General features: G+C 33.6%; 1 long non-coding RNA gene and 1 pseudogene across 1 annotated transcript; one reads left to right on the top strand and one right to left on the bottom strand.

The window, feature by feature from the left end:
- Window positions 1–486: 486 nt before the first annotated feature.
- LOC108837646 (uncharacterized) lies at window positions 487–3,853 on the bottom strand (annotated as a pseudogene).
- Window positions 3,854–5,219: 1,366 nt separating this feature from the next.
- On the top strand, window positions 5,220–6,829 carry LOC130497664 (uncharacterized). The gene is made up of 6 exons (XR_008936680.1): window positions 5,220–5,418; window positions 5,705–5,794; window positions 5,874–5,989; window positions 6,090–6,279; window positions 6,408–6,588; window positions 6,684–6,829. It is a non-coding gene; the product is annotated as an uncharacterized LOC130497664 (long non-coding RNA).
- The last annotated feature ends 6,573 nt before the right edge of the window (window positions 6,830–13,402 follow it).

Genomic DNA, 13,402 nt, shown 5'->3' with positions numbered 1-13,402 from the left:
AGTATAAGACTATTATTATTATCTTGCATAAAAATTCGTTAATTGTATGTTATAGTTTATAAATATTAAAAGTAATAAATAAAACATTATTAATTTTCTATAATTTTGAAAATTAGTTGTTATAAATTGTTATTTGTAAGGCAAGTGATGTTAAATGATTTTATGTTTACCTTAAATTTTTAGATCTAATTAAATAAATAAAAATTAAAAACAATCGACCAATCAAACTATAACAATTTCTTGAAACTTCATAAGATCGACACGTCACCAGAAATCATTAAAGTGACTTCTAATTTAATATATAGGGAGATATATGAGAAATTCTCATTGATTTTTTTTTAACTTTGCTGTTTAGGATCAGTGCAGATCAGATTTCTCAGTCAAATAGTAAAAGACAAATAGTTAAATTTATGTAGAAACCCTTGTTGAAGCTGTCAGTCAGTCAGCATGTTCAATGCTTTAATACTTGTGAAGTTGGAGAACATATAAAGCAATGATGTTTATAGCAAATAAATATTAGTGCTATCAAAGTATATAGTTAATAAATAACATGGGTTGCATCTAAATATGTAACAGTGAGTCCGATATGCTTTCTTCATTAGATTTTAAAGACGGAAACTCGCCAAGAACTCTTAGATGCATTAGATCCATTATCCAGCTAAACACAACCTTGGTCTGTCATAGCTTGAGCTATGTTCAAGAATGCTGCAATCGTTGCTCCATGTAGAAGTGCCCTGGAAAAGAAGAACCAAACCATTTCTTAATACAGAGCATCTTAGACCAGCATAGTAAAACTGACTGATGGGTTTAGTATCATGAGGAGAAACACTCACTCGGGACTTTCTTTCTGATAAACAAAATCATTTGCTGCTTTAAGAGCCTTCTCATAAGTCTGCTTCAGTGCATCCTATCAATAGCAGAGCAAAACCTCTTAATAGGCTCAATTAACACATGCCTAAACTGCGAAATTCAAAAACAAATGTGAGAGATTCGAAAACAAATGTGGGAGATGTGTACTTGTAATCTAGACTCAAAATCTTCTGCTGACCATTGCATTGAATTAGATTCACAGAGGACTTCGATTTCTCCGGCGGCAACCTTCAACAAACTTACACAATTTAGCTATCATCATCATTCAGATAATCTAAGAACTCTGTATACTTAATGGTGGGAGACTAATAAGGTAAAGGTTAATGAAAGCCAAGTTAAAGAGGGAACTCACTCCACCAGCTCCAGCAGCAATGGCAGGAGCAATAAGAACATTTGCCTTTCTAAAAAACATCAACTGCTTCAGCTGTACACGGCATGTTCGAACCTGCAGAAAGAAACACACACCCACACTAAAGAATAAAGCACACACAAAGAAAAAAAGAGAAGCTCTGAGAATTTTCATTTGCTCAAATAATATAAGAAACCTCTTTACCTTCTACCAGTAAGCGACAGCCTGCATTGACCAGATTAATAGCATCTGCTTGATCAACTTCGTTCTGGGAAGCACAAGGGAACGTCACATCACACCTTTCATTCCACGGCTTCACTTCATCAAAGTATTTCGCCCTTGCATATGTCTTTGAATAGTCTCTGCATATCAGTTGCATGGAATCAATATAGTTTTAGCAATGTGAAAATACCACAATAATGTGGAAATATATATATATATATACCTAAGACTTCTCTGTTGGGATTTTATATCTCTCAAGAACGCAAGTTTCATTTAATCAAATCCGTCTTCGTCCACCAAATATCCTTTTGAATCTGCAAAAAAAAAAAAGATTGCATTAGCAAAACAAAACAATACTATACAGAGAAGTTTCTTACATTGGCCTAATTAATCCATTGGCAATAAACTAGGGTTCAATTTGAGAACTCTAAGGCCTGGTCTTGAAGAAAATAATTAAGCTACTCCTAACTGTTCATCTGGCAAATCAGGTCTTCTATAGACTCTAACCTAAACCAAGAGTCACCTTTTATAGAACCATGAGATAACGAAAACAATAAAAAGATAGAAATGTTCTTGTTTCAACTCAGAAATGATAAGGTGATTGAATCACCTGAGACAGTAACCGGATGGGCACCACAAGCAATTAGCTTCTCAACAACATGCATCGCAATCTTACCGGAACCACTCACAACACATCTGAAATAAAGGTTTTGTACGACCTTCTTTTAGAATCTACAGCAATTTAAGAAGAACTACACTGTCTCGGAAAGGGGAAAAATAGAGTTCAAAAGTATCTCGCTGATTTGATAAACTGTAATATACAAAGATGATCAAGAAAGAAACCTTCGTCCCTTTTTATTAAAAAAAAAAAAAAAAACCTTCGTCCCTTAATTTCTTGTTCATATCTGCAAGCATAAGTCGTGCAAAGTACACCTGAAAGAATGCAAATGAATTTCAGTGAGTCATCATCTTGTAAATAAGGTTCTTAAACAAAAAGATTTAAACAGTCCTTACCACGCCATAGATCAAGACTTAAAACAATAATTTACAAGTTGAGTTTTAACACATTGTTAGCTCAAAGGTTGTTCAGTGTTGGTAGGCTAGATGGATCTTAACTCACTATCACTTGAAGCAATACTTATTAAATAAACTTACTCTTCACATAAATGGGCTTGTCAACAACAATCTTGTCTTTGGAACTCGTTTGGAGACGCAGAGCCTCTTTATGCAGCAAACTGTTGTTGTGTTCCTCCAATGCACTCATCTGCATGTTTCTACTTCCTTCGTTTCCGTACGGATTCCTCCGATGTTTTCTACCATACTCTCTGCAGACAGAACAGAATATCCTCGCCGTTCCATCTTTCATATCGACATAAGCCCACTTGTAGGTGTCAGCCCACTCCTCTCTCCACCGTTTAACAACTTTCTTCTTTCTCTTGGCCGACGCGGGCTGCCCCTTTGACATGTCCTGATCCTCGCTCGGCAGGTCAGACACCAGAACCATATGCTTTGTCTCATCATGTTCCCCTGCGGAGGGCTCACGCGGAGGCCCGCCGATCAATGAATTGGTGGCAAAAGCGGCTTCATCGTCTCCAGGTTCAATTTCTAAATCAATCTCTTCCCCAAGGTTGGTGTTACAACAAGCTGGTGTCTCTGTGCCTGCTGGAGTAAGTTCATATCATCCATTGAGGGGTTCATCCCCAGCCCACCTGTTGGCCCAAAAATTCAGCATCACAGTTTCAACTCCACCTTAGATTCTCTTTTTTTGCTGAACTAACAACTTACAATTTTGTACAACAACACCCACCTAATATGCAAACAGAAATAAACACTTCACAGTTAGAACAAGGCCAAAAACAAATGCCACAAGGTAAAGGCATCAATCAAGCAAAATAAAAACGCATCAGGTGCAGGTGCAGAGACATAATCCAGTATGTTAAATACTTTTGATCATCCAACGAAAACGCAAGTCATTCGGATAAAATATAATGAGAAAAAACCTGTTTACAAAACCCATATACAATGAAGTGATATATTCCATTACTGAAAGAATCCTACTACATCCAAACATCAAGATCCATTTCAGAACCCAAACTAGTAAAGTTTGTGTCTTCGCCGCAGGAATCATTTTCCAAACTCAATCGAAATCAAAACCAAAGCCGAGGCAACTTGGAACAGTGATCAAATCTAACATCTAAGTTTGGCAAAAGGATACACAAAAGCTGCTGAATTTAGGAGGTCAAGATTGCAACTTTACTTTGGCTGTCGCCGGAAAAGAGAATCAAAAGACAATTGTGGGTAGAGACAAAGACAAAAAGATGTTCTGCTCGAACTTGTCGATGTTTCCTTTCGTCGCCGATGCTGATGGAGCAGGCATACAAAAAAAAAAGATAAAATACAGACCAAAATAAACCAAAAAGATCCATTAGAGTTAGAAAATTATTAAAAATACCATATTTATAAAATCATTTTAATGTTTGAAACGAAAAAGACATCTATAATCTTAGAATTAACTTTGACCAAGAAAAAAGAAAATTTTCAAAAATACCACATTCATAACACCATTTTTCATGTTTACATTAGCCATTTTTACCCTCATTTTTAAACGGAGAAAATGATATTTATAACCTTATTTTATTTTTAACTAATCTAAACTTAGGGTTTAGAGTTGTGAGGTAGAATATGATTTAGGGTTTAGAGTTAAAAGTCTCGAGTTTAGGATTCAAAGTTTAGAGTTGTAAGTTTAGGATTTACGGTTTACAGTTTAAGGTTTAGGGTTTCGGGTTAGAATTTCGAAAAAAATATAATTCAAAACATCAAAAATTATTTTTTCAGGGTTTAGGGTTATACAAGTAATACATTTCGGTGTATTAAATAGGTGCGTATGGAGAAGACTTGATGAAGTTGTTATTTGAGTGTTGTTTTCTATTTTCTTTTGTTATTGGATTGAAAGTTCGGGCACTGGAGAATTAACATTTCGGCATCGCAGGACTGACATGTGGCAACACATGACTAGCCATGATACCTCTGTATAATTCAAAAAAAAAAAACTTCGTAAGATTTATGTTATTTGGTACTTTTTGTGGTTGAATTGTTTAAAAAAATTTCTAAGTTTGATATGAAATTATGTAGATTTGGTTTTCAGTGCTTCGTAAACAGGTTTTTGCAGGTTCGTAAACTGAAAAATACCCGAACCTGTACCCGAACCGGAACCTGATGTGATCCGGAAATAACATGTTATTTTACAGGTTTTTTATTTTCAGACCCGGACCGACACAGACCCGGTAGGAATTGATCCGAACCTGAACCGAAAAAACTCTCAAAGTACCAATTGAATATAAATTTTGTAGACCCAAAAGAATCAGACCCGAAAGTAACCGAACCCGACCTGCAAATCCGAATGCCCATGCTAAGGGCAAGTGATGAAAATATGGTCTCTTATTTCATAGGCAGCAGGACGTTTGAATCCAGCAGATGAATCCAATATAAAATTAAGCACATGAATCGACATTTTCCTAAAAAAATTAGAAACCGGAAAATACTCAGAAAAAATTTGGTTTCCATTTAGTTTTGGTTTGGTTATTTCGAATAGTTCAGATAGTTCGGGTAAAATATCGGATATTTTGGATAAAATATTGAATAATTAGAATGATTCGGATAAAAATCATAGATATTTTAAGCTATTTTTAGATATTTCGGATAAAACAATTTCAATATTTTATAATAATTTAGTTTTCTTCCTAATATGTTCGGATATTTTTAATATATTTAATTATGTTATATGAAGATTTTGGGTCTGGCTTTAGTTTCCGAGATTTGGTTGGCTTCCGGTTCGATTTCCCGATTTGCAATCTTATGGAGCCTTGCGTGCAACGGCACCGTTAGGCAAACCCTACATAAAACTCTTCCACGAGACGTCTACTTGGGCGGCTGCTAACAGAAAAGACAAATCAATATCCTCTCAATGAATTTCCGGGGTAAGTCTTATCTGGTCGAATCACGTCTTGTTTTGTCTTTGAAAGTTTCTGTTATGTTACAATGTTATCCTGTTGAATCATGTTCTGTTTTAGCCCTATTTTCGATTCGAGTTAATTATCCTGTAGAATCATGCGCTGGGTTGATTCGATTCTTAAATCACGTCTTGTTTTGTCTTTGAAGTTTCTGTTATGTTATCAAATATTATTCCCGTTGAATCATGTGCTGTTTTTGCTCCTGTTTTCGGTTTGATTTGATTGTGATTTAGCCGTATTGTTGGTCATACAGCTGACGAACAAGAGGACTCGATGTCTATTGCAAAACCAGTAACTCGTACACTGGAGACTACTCTGAAGAAGAACAAGAATAAGATGACAGGTTAAAAATAAGAAGAAAAATTATTTTCTTAGATTGAATGCTTTGAGTTGATTTTGAGCTTTTTTCTTTTCTTTTTCAGTCTCTCTCTTAAGTAAGAACGTGTTGCAACTGTGTTCCAGTAGCAAAACAAATCTGAAGAGGCAGAAGATACGCAAGGAGAGTAAAGCAAATTTGAAAAAGCAGAAGAAAACTGAGGTTATATTCTGTGAAAATCTTGCATAGTTACTTTGATTGTTAGAAAGGAAAACTGCAAAGATTAGATTTTTACTAGTCCTTGTTGTTTTTGTCTATTAAGAGAGAGAAGAAAAAGAAGGAAGATTCTTGCTGTTTTGGATGTGAAGAAGCCTTCGGAAATAATGATGAAACCATTTTCGTTAAGGGATTTCAACATTTGCGCCCCATGAATTGAGCAGCATTTTTGGTTCTTGTGGAAAGATAATAAGCGTTTTTGTTCCCATGCAATGTGGTACCTGTGTTCCCTTAGGGTATGTCACTTGTTCCTCTTTTTTGAATTATTTTCGTTTCGTTTTGTCTACTCTTTATCATATTTTTTTTTTGGCACCAATCTACTTTTATCATATAAACTAAAGATTGTGTCGTTTCTTAATAACAGATTTGCTTTCATTAATATCTTAAATGGCGAAGAGAAGGCGTTGAAACTAAATGGAATTAAGTTACATGGGAGGAAGAAAGCTTAAGGTGAAGATGGCTATTGATAGTGATGAATACTTCGGGTATGATGACTTTGATGGGTGTGACCTTTGTCGAGGGCCAGGCAAGCTCAGATCTCGCAGGTAAACCCCCGCCTCTCTCTGATCCATGAATTTGCTCTTGTTATTGATTCTTTTTTTTCTTGATAACAAAGTAACATTTTCTATTGATATTGCAGGCCGATTGCCATTGACGAAGCTTCTTTTCAACTGTACTACTGAACCCAAGCTTATTTTTATTATCTAATTATTTTGTCTTGTATGATTTTGATATGCTATGCTTAAAACAAATTATGTAAGAACTCGCTACTATGTAGACGGTGGTTTTCTGAAAAGTTGTTGAAAATGATTTGGCCTTCCATTCTCTATATTATACTCCCTCCGTTTCTTAATGTACGATGTTTTAGAGAGTTACTAAATTAGGACCCGCCCTAAAGGGCGGAAATTGATTTGTCAAATTTCAATTAATAATTTATGGTATATATAATATGTGTATATAATATTATATATATTTTGTGTAACATTTATATATATATATACATATTAGACATATATAATATTTTTATTAAATATATATAGAATTTAATAGTGTTATATTTGTGTTGTACTTGTTATTAGTTTGTATTTAATCTTCTTTTATTTTTAGTATAATAATTTGCCTTGTCACACCTTTTACCTTTAACTTATACACATAGTTATGCATTTTTTCAAAAAAAAAATTTATACACATAGTCTCGTAAAATGTAATATATAAAAAACATATTTAAAAAATCTACTGACCATATGCCACCATTATTTGGTTGTTTGAACAAAAAAAAAATCATGTTTCTTGTATAACTATGTATGTTGTGATATGATGTAGGTGAAGAGTAAATATATGGAAGTAAAGTTAGTGATACGAACATGAACCTATGTTGGTCTATGCCACAATTATTTGGTTTTTGGAAGATCAATGAGCATAAGCATACACGGTCTTTGTATGCTTACGTTGTAAATGAGTCGGATATTTTTTCTCTTATGTTTGGAATGATATAGAACTCGTTGATTTAAGAGTGATTCAGTTTTATATGATCTAATTAGGGCTGGGCAAAAAATCCGAACCCGAAAAACCGAACCGAACCCGATCCAAAAAAGTAGCACCGAACCCGAACCAAAATGATTAAATATCCGAACGGATTCAAAATTTCGGTATTTAAAGAACCGAAACCGAACCCGATCCGAACCGAAATATTTTGGGTACCCGAATGTATCCGAAATAAATTTATATACTTGAATATATACATTATTTTTATATATAATGTATATTAAAATATTAAAAATATATAAGATACCTTTTAATTTTCCAAAATACTCGGAAAATATATGCAAATAGTCAAAAGCAAATGTTTAAAATAGCTAAAATATACTGAAAACACCGAAATAGTTAAATATCTATTGATTCTTTATCCAAATATTCAAAGAAAACTAATTTATGTGTTAAATTAAGGTATTTTGGCATATATGTTATGAAAATTTATATGTAATATATTATCTTTCTTATAGATTTTGAAAATTTAAAGTATATAATAAATTTTGAAAATTTAAAAAAATTTTAAATGGGTTATCCGAACCCGAACCGAACCCGTAAAGATCTGAACCAAACCCGAACCGAAATTTAAAAATATCCGAATGAGGCTGAAATCTTTGACCCCGAAAATCCGAAACCCGAATGGACTGAACCGAAACCCGAATGGGTACCCGAACGTCCAGTCCTAGATCTAATTATATTAAAAGATTAACCAAAAATATTATAAAAGTGTTACTGGTTAGGTTTAACTAATCTATGTTGGTTAAGATTTGGTTTAATTTAAGTTGGTAGGTTGCATTGTATAGGAGACATCATTTATTCTAGCAACAATTATGAAAGAGTCCAAAATTTAAATGAGAACTTCAAATAGTAGATAATCCCTAATTAATAGATTAGAACAACTAGATTAGGACAACAACTAGATTAGGACCCGCCCTAAAGGGCGGAAATTGATTTGTCAAATTTCAATTAATAATTTATGGTATATATAATATGTGTATATAATATTATATATATTTTGTGTAACATTTATATATATATATACATATTAGACATATATATAATATTTTATTAAATATATATAGAATTTAATAGTGTTATAATTTGTGTTGTACTTGTTATTAGTTTGTATTTAATCTTCTTTTATTTTAGTATAATAATTTGCCTTGTCACACCTTTTACCTTTTAACTTATACACATAGTTATGCATTTTTTCAAAAAAAAAAATTATACACATAGTCTCGTAAAATGTAATATATAAAAAAACATATTTAAAAAATCTACTGACCATATGCCACCATTATTTGGTTGTTTGAACAAAAAAAAATCATGTTCTTGTATAACTATGTATGTTGTGATATGATGTAGGTGAAGAGTAAATATATGGAAGTAAAGTTAGTGATACGAACATGAACCTATGTTGGTCTATGCCACAATTATTTGGTTTTTGGAAGATCAATGAGCATAAGCATACACGGTCTTTGTATGCTTACGTTGTAAATGAGTCGGATATTTTTTCTCTTATGTCTGGAATGATATAGAACTCGTTGATTTAAGAGTGATTCAGTTTTATATGATCTAATTAGGGCTGGGCAAAAAATCCGAACCCGAAAAACCGAACCGAACCCGATCCAAAAAAGTAGCACCGAACCCGAACCAAAATTGATTAAATATCCGAACGGATTCAAAATTTCGGTATTTAAAGAACCGAAACCGAACCCGATCCGAACCGAAATATTTTGGGTACCCGAATGTATCCGAAATAAATTTATATACTTGAATATATACATTATTTTTATATATAATGTATATTAAAAATATTAAAAATATATAAGATACCTTTTAATTTTCCAAAATACTCGGAAAATATATGCAAATAGTCAAAAGCAAATGTTTAAAATAGCTAAAATATACTGAAAACACCGAAATAGTTAAATATCTATTGATTCTTTATCCAAATATTCAAAGAAAACTAATTTATGTGTTAAATTAAGGTATTTTGGCATATATGTTATGAAAATTTATATGTAATATATTATCTTTCTTATAGATTTTGAAAATTTAAAGTATATAATAAATTTTGAAAATTTAAAAACATTTTAAATGGGTTATCCGAACCCGAACCGAACCCGTAAAGATCTGAACCGAACCCGAACCGAAATTTAAAAATATCCGAATGAGGCTGAAATCTTTGACCCCGAAAATCCGAAACCCGAATGGACTGAACCGAAACCCGAATGGGTACCCGAACGTCCAGTCCTAGATCTAATTATATTAAAAGATTAACCAAAAATATTATAAAAGTGTTACTGGTTAGGTTTAACTAATCTATGTTGGTTAAGATTTGGTTTAATTTAAGTTGGTAGGTTGCATTGTATAGGAGACATCATATATTCTAGCAACAATTATGAAAGAGTCCAAAATTTAAATGAGAACTTCAAATAGTAGATAATCCCTAAATTAATAGATTAGATTGTTGATGTTTCTATATGTAAGATGTTTTGAGTTTTTTATGTAACTTTTGATTTTATTGAAGACTGTGTAGCCAAGAGTATTTTGTTTTCTATTTGTAATTGGTTGAATAGTTTTTAATTAATATTTTAATAATGTTTTCAAGATAAAAAGTAATTTTTTTAATAGTTGTACACATATCTAAAACATCACACATTAAGAAATGGAGGGATTTTTAAGTATATAAAATATTTTTATTGTTTAAGATTTTAAAAAGATTTAGAAAAAGAAAATTATTATCACAAAATATTATTCTATTTTTTTCTTTTTAAGGTTTTAGAATATTCCGACGCTATATTAAATAAACACAGACAGAAATATACGACCGTTGGATTAAAAAAATGTTCAAAATTTCAAAGTCATCGGAAAATCGTCGGTATCGTCCAACGAACCTTTTGACCGTCTTTATAGTCGTTTTATAACCGTTTAATGTTTTCAAAGTCATCGGAAAGTCGTTGGTATAACCCGACGATATTCCGACGAACATTTTACCATTTTATAGCCGTTTTATAGCTGTTTAATGTTTTCATATTCCGACGGAATTGTGACGAAAATGAACTTTTCCGTCGGAATATGATCGAAATTCCGTTGGAGTTGTCAACAGCATTCATTTAAAAATACCAACTCCTCTTATTCATTTCATTCACTCTTCGTTCTCTCTTCACTCTCTTCAACTCACAACAAATCCGAAATAAAAATGTTTTTTGGAAATTATTATCGTTCGTGGATGGATAAACATCATTTGGATCCAAACACTAAATTGCTTAGGGAAGAATATGCGCAAGGTATTCGCGAATTCATGACGATTTGTGAGCAATGACCGGAAGCAAATACTGGTACGTTAAGATGTCCATGCTCTTCCTGCAATAATAATAGGATTTTAAAGGAATGAGATTTTTGGACTCATTTATATATGAAAGGATTTACACGGAATTATAAGGTTTGATATCTTCATGGGGAAAATGGTTATGAATATAGTAGTACTAGCGAACATCAGCCTGTTGATAGACTAGAAGAACCAGGAACAGATGTAGATTATGGTGTAGGCACTGAGCAGATGGTAAATGATCATTATAGAGCGGAAGACCCCAATAAAGAATCTAGGAGATTTTTTGACATGTTAGATGCAGGAAAACAACTTTTATACAAAAGTTGTAGAGAGGGTCATTCACCCTTATCAGCAGGTTATAATTTGGCTGAAGAATGCGTGGATGCGATTGCTGATGAAATAAATTATATCTTCAGCCACAATGAATTAACATGTTTTAATTTATAGGTGAATGAAAGTTTGGCCAGAGGTGTAGTGTTCGATGATTGGATACGCGAATTTGTGCAGGGACCAAACTATGTGGTCAAATCATATCCAAAATATTATACTCGAGGATAAACATTTGCAAAGAAAGATCATTCTAAGACTACTTATGATGTAGGTGTTTCGTCTTCATCTGATGATGATGTGTACTACGGCATCATACAAGAAATTCTGGAGATTCAGTATTCCGGTATGGTTGGATTGCGGTGTATTGTATTCTTCTGTGATTGGTATGACATCACTCCAGACCGAAAGGTGAAAACTGACGCATTTGTGTTACATCAGTTCATTCGCGAAGCAAACTGCGATACTTTGATCCTTTTATTCTTGTTTCACAAGCTATGACATTTTTATTCATACTAGCTCAACAATATATATTATTTATACACATAAATTTGTCAATCTAATTTTAACAATTTTAATTTTTGTTTGTAGGTCTGAGAATTCACATAGACTACTACGCCGTTCCGCACCCAGGGGACGGACTTCTTCAGCTACTACTTTCCGCACATCAGGATCATTTCATGAGAAAAATTCATTTCCGGTTGGTCCTTCTCGAGTCCCAGCTACGGCTCCATCTCCATCTCCAGCTGCTCAACCTGAGCTGGGTATCATGCCGAGTGAACTATTGGTTTAACAACCCGATCGAGACCATCTCTGAATCCTTCATCCCTACCCACATGGACACACTACGTGGTTAGTTTTTTGTTTTATTTATAAAATATTTTTTTTTCGTTTAACTTTTTAATTAACTTAATTTGTTTTTTTAAGGTTCAACGATGTTTCCAAAACAAAATACCATAAAGTAGTTTATGCTGTTAACCAACTATTATTGGGTGTCATAACGACATCATCTCATAAGCATGTAACTAACACATTCAAATCATAAACTTTAAAGAAACAACCAACAACAATATCCCAAGATTCGACAACGTGTATGAGATTTTGTCTCTTTGTTGACTTTAATTTAAGAGCTAGCGGAAATGCGTAAAGTATGGCCATGTTCGTTTCGTGATCTGGACGCGGCATTCAGACCCAGACGCGGACCGATGTTTGTTTGATGCTAAATAGAGGTTAAGTTGGACGCAGCATCCAGATATATTTTCATAACTCATCCAGATATTTCAGGATTTCTGGATGAGACTTTTAAACGTTTCCAGAAACACTAAACTCATCCAAAAATGTAAAAAATCGATAATACCTTTAATTTATCCTAAAAATTAAAAAACTTTACCTAATTTCTAAAGCTAATTTTTCTCTCTCTCTCTCTCTCAAAACCGGAAAACCGAATTTTCCCAAAACCGAAAAACTGAGTTTTCCGCCAAAATCCAAAAACTGAGTTTTCCGGCCAAAATCGGAAAATCAAGTTTTCCCGTCAAAATCGAAAAACCGAGTTTTTCGGCCAAAACCAGAAAATCGAATTTTTCGGCCAAAACCCGAAAACCGAGTTTTCCCGCCAAAACTAAAAAATCAAGTTTTCCCGCCAAAATCGGAAAATCGAGCTTTTGGCCAAAACCAGAAAACCGAGTTTTCCCGCCAAAACCCGAAAACCAAATTTTCCCTCCAAAACCCGAAACCCGAGTTTTCCCTCCAAAACCCAAAATCGAGTTTTCCCGCCAAAACTAAAAAATCGAGTTTTTCGGCCAAAACCGGAAAACCGAGTTTTTTGGCCAAAATCCGAAAACCGAGTTTTTCGGCCAAAACCCGAAAACCGAGTTTTCCCGCCAAACCCGAAAACCGAGTTTTTCCGCCAAAATCCGAAAACCGAGTTTTCCCTCCAAAACCCGAAAACAAAATTTTAGGCCAAAACCCAAAAATCGAGTTTTCTTGCCAAAACCGAAAAATTGAGTTTTCCCGCCAAAACCGGAAAATCGAGTTTTTCTGCTAAAACCGAAAAAACTTGGTTTTCCGGCCAAAAATCGAGTTTTTTCCGCCAAAACCCGAAAACCGAGTTTTTCCGCCAAAACCTGAAAATCGAGTTTTTCCGCCAAAACCCGAAAACCGAGTTT

The sequence above is a fragment of the Raphanus sativus genome, chromosome 1, assembly GCF_000801105.2.
Source record: "Raphanus sativus cultivar WK10039 chromosome 1, ASM80110v3, whole genome shotgun sequence".
NCBI lineage: Eukaryota > Viridiplantae > Streptophyta > Magnoliopsida > Brassicales > Brassicaceae > Raphanus > Raphanus sativus.
Note: the sequence above shows the minus strand (reverse complement) of the source record. Positions and strands in the feature narration are given on the sequence as shown.